This window comes from Triticum urartu, chromosome 4A, assembly GCF_056163025.1.
Source record: "Triticum urartu cultivar PI428250 chromosome 4A, HENAU_Tu73, whole genome shotgun sequence".
Taxonomy (NCBI): Eukaryota; Viridiplantae; Streptophyta; class Magnoliopsida; order Poales; family Poaceae; genus Triticum; species Triticum urartu.
The window spans coordinates 323,182,189-323,192,262 of NC_141876.1; the positions used below are offsets into that span (position 1 = coordinate 323,182,189).

Consider the following 10,074-nt stretch of genomic DNA (forward strand, 5'->3'; position numbering starts at 1 on the left):
ACATTATTGTTGCTGATCCTCACTTTATTCAAATCATAATTCAAATTCAAATTAAATTCCAAAATTCAAATTTCTCAAATGTGCAAACTAAAATGTTCAAAGTGTGGCAAATAATCCATTGATAATATTGGTGAAGAAATAATCTTATTCTAAATTGTTTAAGTGCAATAAAATAAATAAAACAGTAGCTTCAGCAATTAATTAAATGCCTTTTAAATAATAAAATTATTCAAAGTATTTTATCATTGCACCAAACTTTTTGTGGCAGTAATATATTTAGTGATACTAATTTAGGAATTGTTCCTGTATTTTATAAAACTAAGAATAAATAAACCTAAAAACAAAAACAGAAAGCTAAAAAAGGGAAAATAAAAGGTAAAGGAGAGAGCCCCCTTGTTCCCTGTCCTACTAGAGCCGGCCCAGCCCAAACCCCATACCCGCGGTCGATCCCCTCCCCTCACTGTGCCTACGGTCCCGTCGCTACAGGGGCAAGACCCCGCCGGATCACTTCGCCGGCGACGCCCCGAGGGGATAAGGCCGCCCCCTCGGGCTCCTCCCCCTGCTCCACCCACTCGCCCACTTGCCCCTCTTCTCCCCCTTCTCCACCTCTCCCTCTCCATTGATCTGGAGTGGAGGCCGATGTGGTCGTCGTCACGCCCTCTTTGATCCCGTGCCCAGCAGCCACCCCTCGCGCTCTTCGCCGTGCCCACCAGCTCCGTCTCGCTCCCCTACATCACCTGTGCCATCGGGATCGAGCCAGGAACCTCTCCTTCAAGCGGGGCGAGGTCGTCTTCAAACTCGAGTCGACGCAACTTCTATCGTTGTTCCGGCCACCTCGAGCCTCCCCCGAGCCCACAAAGCTCACCTGCAGGCTCCCGGTGAGCCACTGGTTCTCTCCGATGTATTCTCCTCGCTCCAATATGCCCGTAGTCGACGTCCCGTACGTGCCCGAGCCCATCATCGCGGGAGCTCGTCGTCGTCGAGCTTTCGGCAACCAAATGGTCCCATGCCAGTACCCGTTTAGCTCACCCACGTGCGTAGGACCTCGCTAGCCTTTGCCTCGTCATTTGCGTGTTGCTGCTGCTGAACGTCGGCGCTGCTTGTGCTACTGCTCGCTGCGGTGGCTGCTGGCCGCTGCTGCCTCCATGAACTGTTACTGCTGCGCCTCCACTCGCCCCCGCCTGCTTGACTACCACTGCACTCTACAAGGTGCGCCGCTATAGCGCCCAACTCCGTCATCTTCTGCTGCCGCTGCAGCTGCCCGAGCGCCATGCTTCCCCTGCTCGCCGGCCGCGCCCTTGCCATGCCTGCTGGCTCCTTTCCCCGGCCGCCCTGATGCACCCTGCGAGTCCCAGCCCCTGCCTCAGCCTGCTGCTGCACATCGCCGTCGCTTTCGCGCCGCCCTCGCCTAGCGCCTTCCCCTGCTCACCCCGCACTGGCCACTGCCTCCCTCCGCCCGCGCCGCTCCACACCCCCCCCCTCCCCTCACCACCCTCTGTTGACCAGTCAAACTTTGATTGGTCAACTGGGACCCCTGGACCCACATGTCATCCTCTGTGTACATTGTTGTGTCTATAGAGCTGGGTACACCTAGCGTTTTAGCATTTGTTTTTGAATTAATAATAATTTCAGAATATTGCTAAAACTTTGGAAATTCGTAGAAAATAATTCGTAACTCCGATGAAAAAGTTTTCTATGTGAAAGTTGCTTAGAAAGACGAAACGAATCCGAATATGCAGTTCGTTCATCTGCCACACGTCCCTAGCATAGCGAATATGCAACCGTCCCCCTCCAATTCATCTGTCCAAAAATGCCTAACACCGGGGAAACATTCCCGGATGTTTTCCCCCTTCGCTGATATCGTGTAGCACTATGTTAGAACACCCCTAGCTCTGCGTATTGTCATGTCATGCATCTGTTTCATCTGTATTTACCGCTTCTTCACGCTCTTCTCTCCGGTAGACCCTGAGACCGCTGATGATGCCCCGGTGATCGACTACGTCACCGACGACCCTACTTCCCTTTCAGCAGAGCTTCCAGGCAAGCAAACCCCCCTTCGTCATTCTGATATCGCCCATTCCATTCTCTCTCATGCTTGCATTAGATTTTGCTACTTTTATTGTTTGCTCCTATTCTGATGCATAGCCTGCTTTTGTAACCGCTCATTGTACCTTACATGCTTATCCTAAACTGCTTAGCATAGGTTGGATAGTGATCCACCAGTGACCCCTCACCTTGTCCTTGTTGCCCCTGCTTCTTCATCGACGACTCGATTAACGTGATGGATGACCAGAGCCCGACACCTCACATCACATCACACCCCCCCTTTGTTGCTCGACTCTGCAGAGCTACTATCAGGTGCCGAGGGTGGTACCTCGTAACGCGCTCCTGGTGATAACTCTGTAGTCTAGCTATTCGGTCGTGGTCATCAAGGGTGATTCCTCCTTCACCACTCCTGATACGACTCTGTCGTGCAACACCTCAAGTTTGAACCTCGAGGGTGATTCCTCCTAAGTTCGGTTTGACAATTACATCGAGTGGAATCCCTCGAGGGTGATTCCTCGGGTTTTCCCCCTTGATGTTTTGGACACACGGTTACCTGGACTTTACTTGAGACCTTTGTTAAAGTCGGGTCGGCCCTGAGGGGTACCTGCGAGTTGATGTGAAAGTCGGGTGGGCCCGGAGAGCACCCACGAGATGATTACATGGCACGGGCGGGCATTCTGGGACCTTGATATGAGTCCACGAGACAGGGCGACGGGGTCACATCAATCGTGAGTCTCTCCTCGTCTCCTCGAGCTCCTAATACACTAATGTTTGGGGTATTTGTTCTGAGTTGGCCTGTGGCCTTTACGCACTAACCACCATGTGGGAATATTTATGGGCCTCGACGTCATAGTATCAGCAGAAGCTTTGTCAGATGTCCAGTTCAGCATTGCGGCATGGCTGGGCCGGCACCATCCTATAGTGGTGGAGCCTGGACCCGCCCTACACGCAATGACCTAGAGTGCAACAGACGATGGGCCCAAGACCCCGGAGTGCTTAGGATGTAGACCGGTGGGGACATCTCTATGGAGCCTAGGTAGGGTTGCGACGTGCTGATCTTCCGAGGTCGGGCATTGACCCAGAAAGGTGTGTCTGGCCAGAGTAATCAAGCGTGTTGGGTAACGTGGTGCACCCCTGCAGGGAAGTTATCTATTCAAATACCGTGTCCACGGTAATGAATGTTCGGACTTGTATCCTGATCTATTACAACTAGAACTAGTTACTTGAGACATGTGATGGATATGTTGGCTCCGGGGTTGCTTTCTAGTAGGGAGTCGAGGAAGGATCTTTGGGCATTAATATCACAACATGCTTGTTCAATATAAACTGCTATTCTATACTCTTCTAAATGTTGCAAGAGCTTGGAGCTACTTGAAGATGCTAGTCTTCGATAGGCTAGGCCTTCCCCTCTATTCTGGCATTCTGCAGTTCAGTCCACAGATACATACCTTCCTTTGATACCAATGCATACTTAGTATAGATCTGATACTTGCGAGTACTTTGGATGAGTACTCATGGTTGCTTTGCTACCTCTTTTTCCCCCTTCTTCATTCTTTCCGGTTGTTGCAACCAGATGGTGGATCCCTGAAGCCAGATGCCACCACCGACGGATACTACTACATGGAGGTTGCCGAAGACTAGGAGTAGTTAGGAGGTCCTGGGCAAGAGGCCTTGCCTCTTCAATCGTTGTTGTGCTTGCCTTCTTAAGGCAGTCTTGTTTAACTTATGTTTGTACTCAGATATTGTTGCTTCCGCTGACGCTTGTGTATCGAGTTTGTATTCGAGCCCTCGAGGCCACTGGCTTGTAATATGAAGCTTGTATTATTTTATTTGTCTTTAGAGTTGTGTTGTGATATCTTTCCGTGACTCCCTGATCTTGATCGTACACATTTGCGTGTATGATTAGTGTACGGTCAAATCGGGGGCATCACAGTTGGTCTACTAATCTTGGACGTGATGCCTATAGTCATGATCATTGCCTTGGATATCGTCATAATTATTTGTTCTTCTATTAATTGCCCGGCAGTAATTTGTTTACCCACCGTGTGCTATTTTCTCGAGAGAATCCACTAGTGAAATCTACGGTCCCTGGGTCTATCTTTTATCATATTTGCTTTTCGATCTATCTTTTGCCATATTTTCAGATCTATATTTCCAAAAACCCAAAAATACCTTGCTGCACTTTTTATTTACTTATTTTATTTCGTGTTTTATCAAGATCTATTTATCCAATATAATACAAACTAATTTACCTTTTCACCGTGGAGGGACTGACAATCCCTCTTACACGTCGGGTTGCAAGTATTTGTTCTTTGTGTGTAGGTACCGTTTACATAGTGTTGTTTGGTTCTCCTACTGGATTGATACCTTCATTTCACAACTGAGGAAAATATCTATCATAGTTGTACTGCATCATCACTTCCTTTTTAAGAAAATGCCGACGCAATTTCAAGCCGCATCAATATGCCACCCATAAGTGGAGAAAAACGATTCGTTTTTATTTCAAAATCACACCTGGATTCCGTAGTTCTTTTTTTGTTGAGAAAAATGATTTTGTAGTTCTTATATATTGCTACACTCACATAACATGAGCACCTGAGCAACACAATGGCTACAACCTCTGCCCTCCTTAGAGGAGACCAAGGTTTGATCCCTGGTTCTTCCTCTTTTCTCTCCTTTTTTACTGTTTCGCAAGCGCGCCTCCTGCTCCCACATGCGGTAACAGGCCTTTCTCTCCTTTTTCTTCTCTCGCAAGCACGCCTCCTCCTCCCGCACGCGATAATGGGCCAGCCCATTTGCAGGTCATTACGCCTCCTGTTTTGTATTTCTTTTTTACTTTTTATTTTCTCATTTTTGTTTTAGTTTTTCCTTCTTTAAGTTAGTTCGTGATTTCTGAAAAAACCAAATTTAAAAAAGTTGTGAGTTTAAAAAGAATGAGAACTCATAAACTGTTTGTGAATTCAAAAAAATCATAAAATGATCACGATTTCAAAAAAATTGCATATTATAAAAAAAATCATGATTTCAAATAAGTGTTCATGAAATAAAAATGTTCATGCTTTCTAAATAAATTCGGTATTCAAAACATATTTGGGATTTAAAAAATGTCAATAAATTTTGTACGTTCACAAAAAATAAAACAAATCCGTAAATAATGAACATAATGAACTGTCGCTTACGTATAGGTTTTATTAGGGGATCTATAGAGGTCATTTTATGATTTTATTTAGTCCCTCACGTCGGGTAAAAAAAGGTTTCCGTCTCTTGCACAAAGGTGAGCCCCAAAAAATTGACACAACTTCATAGGGGTTAGTTCTTGTAAGCTATATAAAAATAACTAAATTCCTATTTTGCCATCATACACAGCTACGTTTATTCTGGTATTCGCAAGTGCGCCTCCTCCTCCCACACGCGGTAATGGTCCGGCCCATTTGCAGGTCGTAGTGCCCCCTGTTTTCTATTTTGCTTTTTTACTTTCTCATTTCATTTTTAGTTTATCCTTCTTTAAATTATTTTGTGATTTCTAAAAGAACCAAATTTGAAAAAGTTGTGAGTTTTTTTTGAGAAATCATAAACTGTTTGTAAATTCAAAAAACATTTGGAAAATCATAAAATGATCATGATTTCAAAAAATTGTTCGCATATTATAAAAAAAATCATGATTTCAGATAATATTCATGAAATGAAAAATGTTCATGGTTTCTAAAAAAAGATCCAGTATTCAAAACATATTCGGGAATTTTAGAAAAATGTCCATGCAATTTTAGAATATGTTCATAAAAATTAAAACAGATCAGTAAACAATGAACATAACGAACCTTGTCTTAGAATATGTACATGTTTTATTAGAGGATATGTAGAGGTAGTTTTATGATTTTATTTAGTCCTTCGCATCGGGTAAATAAAGGTTTATGTGTCTTGTACAACACCGAGCCCCCAAAAATTGACACAACTTTCTATGGGTTAGTTTTTTAAGCTATATAAAAATAACTTAATTTCTATTTTGGCTTCATACATAGCTATGTTTATTCTGGTATCATAGTACTGATTATGATAAACACCGCTACGCTAGATCAAGGCAAGACACATCATTCATCAGTCTAGCTCAGGCAGGGTCCATCAATGCAGTTTGCTTAGTGATTTTTTTTCCCATTGTGGCGCCTTAGAAAATCAAGTCGTGATGAGACCATCACATTTTTTTTGAAATGACTTTTTAAAGGTCCTTTATCTCGTCATGACATCATTCAGACATAGTTTGTGAAACGACATTTTAAAAGTCCTTATCTCATCCTAACATTTGGTTCAGACTTTTTATATATCTACCACACATGCTTAATCTAATAGTTTTTTTTTATTGCAACACACAGACATATTTGCTAGTACCCCTAAAAAACGAAAAGAACTAAATTTAGCGCACTAAGCGCCAAATATTATTTGACGTCCTCCCCAGCGCTTGAAGCGCCAAGGGGAGAGCCAGCATGCACGCGCCCCATCACGTGGGCTGGCCCAATATTTCCCGATCGCTCGCTCTGGTGGTTTCTAAAAAAAAGAGAGAAAAAACTCGCTCCCTCTGGCAGGCTTGGTTTTTTTGCGAGAAATTTTCTGCTATTGGTTGCTGTCCTAGAAAAAAAAGTGTCTAGTTTTTATGAAACTTCTGAAACAAATTACGAAATCAAATAAAGTTTACATATTTTTTTAAAGAATATGAATTTGAAAAATGTTCAAGAAATTTAAAAGAAGATAATTCTAAAAAAATCATGGAATTGGAAAAGCATTGTGAGTTTAAAAATAGTTTGTGAAATATGAGAAAAAAAATCATGCCTTTCAAAAAACAACTTCATTAATTTGGAAAAGCTTTGCAAGTTTGAAAATAGGTGTTAGAATACAACTTGTATTAGGATTATGACTCCTACTCGGTTTGTAATAAGGCTAGGTCAGGTGCGGCTTAGCTCTTATGTATACTTCTTGTACTGGCACAATATTGCATCAATAATTATTCAATACAATTTTACATGGTATCAGACTTTCGATCCTAGGGTATGGCTAACCTGTCAGCCCCGCCACCGCTGCCGCCGCCCGGCTACTTCAAGCGGCGCGCCGTCATCGTCGTCGCCAAGGTCGCCGCGGCCACGGCCTCCTCCACCTCTACCTCTACTCTAGCTCTACCTCCACCAACCCCCCCTTCCATCTCCTTCACCGAGTGAGTCATCAAACTTAAGTGGATTACAAGTGGCACCCACGGCGCCCCCAGTGAGCCATTTGTTATTCGCAAATGACAGCCTGCTGTTTTTCAAGGCAAATAGTGTGGGCGCAAATGAGGTGAACCAGGTACTGGAGACTTATTGTCAAGCGTCCGGCCAGCGCATAAATTTTGGCAAGTCCTCAATCTTTTTCAGTAAGGGGGTTCCAGATACTACAAGACATGATATAAAAGGAGTGTTAAACGTTCCTAATGAAACACTGAATGAAAAGTACTTGGGCATGCCGTCTGACATTGGATCCTCGAGAAACGGGGCTTTCAAATATTTGAAGGATAGGCTGTGGAGCAAGATCCAAGGATGGATTGAGAGCACTTTGTCTACAGCAGGAAAAGAAGTATTGGTCAAGGCGGTGGCGCAAGCTATACCAGTCTATTCCATGGCATGCTTTAAATTGCCTAGAGGTTTGTGTGAACACCTCAATATGCTCATAAGGAAATTTTGGTGGGGGAGCAAGAACGGCCAGCGCAAACCACATTGGGTGTCATGGAAGGAGATGACACAGCCAAAAGCTATGGGAGGATTAGGATTCAAGGACATTGAGCTTTTTAACCTGGCCTTGTTGGCCAGACAAGCGTGGCGGGTATTGCAAGATCCGGAATCCCTTAGTGCCCGCATCTTAAAGAGTGTTTACTTTCCAAACACCTCAATTCTGGAGGCCACCTTGGGTGCTCATCCAAGTCAAATCTGGAGAGCAATCATAGAGGGCAGGGACACGCTCAAGCAAGGATTAATAAAAAGGATTGGTAATGGAGAGACAACGAGGATTTGGACTGAAAACTGGCTGCCTAGGGATGAGATGCTACGTCCATATGGGTGTTTGACGCCTACACCACCTATGTTTGTCTCAGAATTGATCGATCCAACCACAGCAACCTGGAACATGCAACGGGTGAGGGAAGTTTTTTTGCCTTTTGATGCAAAAATCGTTGTTAGTATCCCACTATGCACCAGAAACACCTCGGACTTTTGGTGCTGGCACTTCGAGAAAAATGGCCAGTTCACGGTGAGATCCGCGTATAATATGCTTGTGGCGACTAGAAAGTGAAGGGAGGCGTGGCTTGAGAATTCAGCTGGCCCTTCGGCTAGGTCCCAAGAGGAGAAGTCATGGAGGTCTTTGTGGAAGGTACAGGTCCCAGCAAAAATCCGGATGTTCCTGTGGCGGTTATCCAAGCTATCTCTCCCGACTGAAGATGTTCGGGCGCACCGTCACATGTCAACATCATCAGCATGTGGATTATGCGGATCACAAGACTCATGGCGCCACTCACTCCTAGAGTGCACCACCTCAAGATGCACATGGGTCCTGGTAGAGGAAGAAATCGGACAGTCCCTAGTGACTAGTGAGGAAGCAAATGCAAAACGATGGCTACTTGCTCAGATGGAGTGCTTATCACATGCGGCCTTTGTGAAGCTAGCAGTAACTCTGTGGGCAGTTTGGTCGGCGAGAAGAAAGGCTATACATGAAGGCATATTTCAGAGTCCACACTCGGTTCACTCATTTGCCACAAGATACATCAAGGAGCTAGAAGTGATCAATGAAACAAAACCAGCTTCTGAACCAACCTCTGTGGTGGCTCGGCCTCGAGCTACGCGTCCGCATGCACCTCCTGCTGGACACGCGAAAATCCATGTTGATGCTGCTGTCAGAACGGGTAGTAGGGGGCGGCAGCTATGGTGTGCAGAGACCACGATGGCAATTATTTGGGAAGTTTAGCGTTGGTTATACAAGGCGTGGACGACCCAGTTAACATGGAGTCAATCGCATGCAGGGAAGCCCTATGTATCGCAGAAGATTTGCTCCTCAATCAGTTCGTCGTAGCATCCGACGCCAAGCAAGTGGTCTATGACATAAATCAAGGGAGTCAAGGGAAGAATGGTACGATCATCAAGGAGATTAAAGCAAGATCTACCTCGTTCTTATGTACTTTTGTTTTTGAGAGTCGTAGTAGCAATGTAGAAGTTCATAGATTAGCCAGATTTGCTCTAAATCTAGCTCCTAGGCGTCATGTGTGGTTTGGCCAGCCACATGATGCAAACATCATCCCACCTTCTGTGGTTTTCGATCAATAAAGCTTAGGCCTTACCCCTCAAAAAAATCTCCTTCACCGACACCATCTCTGATATTAGCCCCTACATCCTCGTAACCCTAGACCTTGCTGCTCACAACTACTACCATTGGCGTCACCTCTTCGACGTCCACCTTGGGCGATGCAATCTCCGCTCTCACGTTGCCGACGACTCTCTTCCTCAACTTCATGATCCGCAATGGGTCAAGGATGATCTTGACATTATTCAATGGATCTACATGTGAGTCTCCACAGAGATCTTCAATCTTGTCCACTGTGACGGTGCGTCGGCCGTCGATCTATGGGCGGCCCTTCGTTAGCTCTTCTAGGACAACGCAGAAGATCGCGCCAACAATCTCCACACCGAGCTTCGGAATATGGTGCAAGGTGATTCAACAGTCGGTGTCTACTGCCAACGCCTCAAGGCGATCGCGGATGAACTCCGTGAACTTGGTAATCCGATCGACGATCGCCAGCTCATCAACGTCCTCCTCGTCGGCCTCAGTGAGCGGTTCAAGAAGCAGGCCTCCTTCATCCCTATGATGTGTCCGCGTCCCTCCTTCGTCGAGGTTTGCTTGATGATCCAATGGGCCGATCGTGCCCTAACTACGAAGGACTCCTTGCCCGCCTGCTTCTCCTTGCCCGCCTGCGTCGACGCCGCCACCACCACCTCCACCAACAACACCTCCTCAACCATCCAG

At 45.5% G+C, this 10,074-nt stretch overlaps 1 long non-coding RNA gene across 1 annotated transcript; it reads left to right on the plus strand.

The window, feature by feature from the left end:
* Positions 1–533: 533 nt before the first annotated feature.
* Positions 534–3,885, plus strand: LOC147975723 (uncharacterized). The gene is made up of 2 exons (XR_015602070.1): positions 534–878; positions 1,963–3,885. It is a non-coding gene; the product is annotated as an uncharacterized LOC147975723 (long non-coding RNA).
* The last annotated feature ends 6,189 nt before the right edge of the window (positions 3,886–10,074 follow it).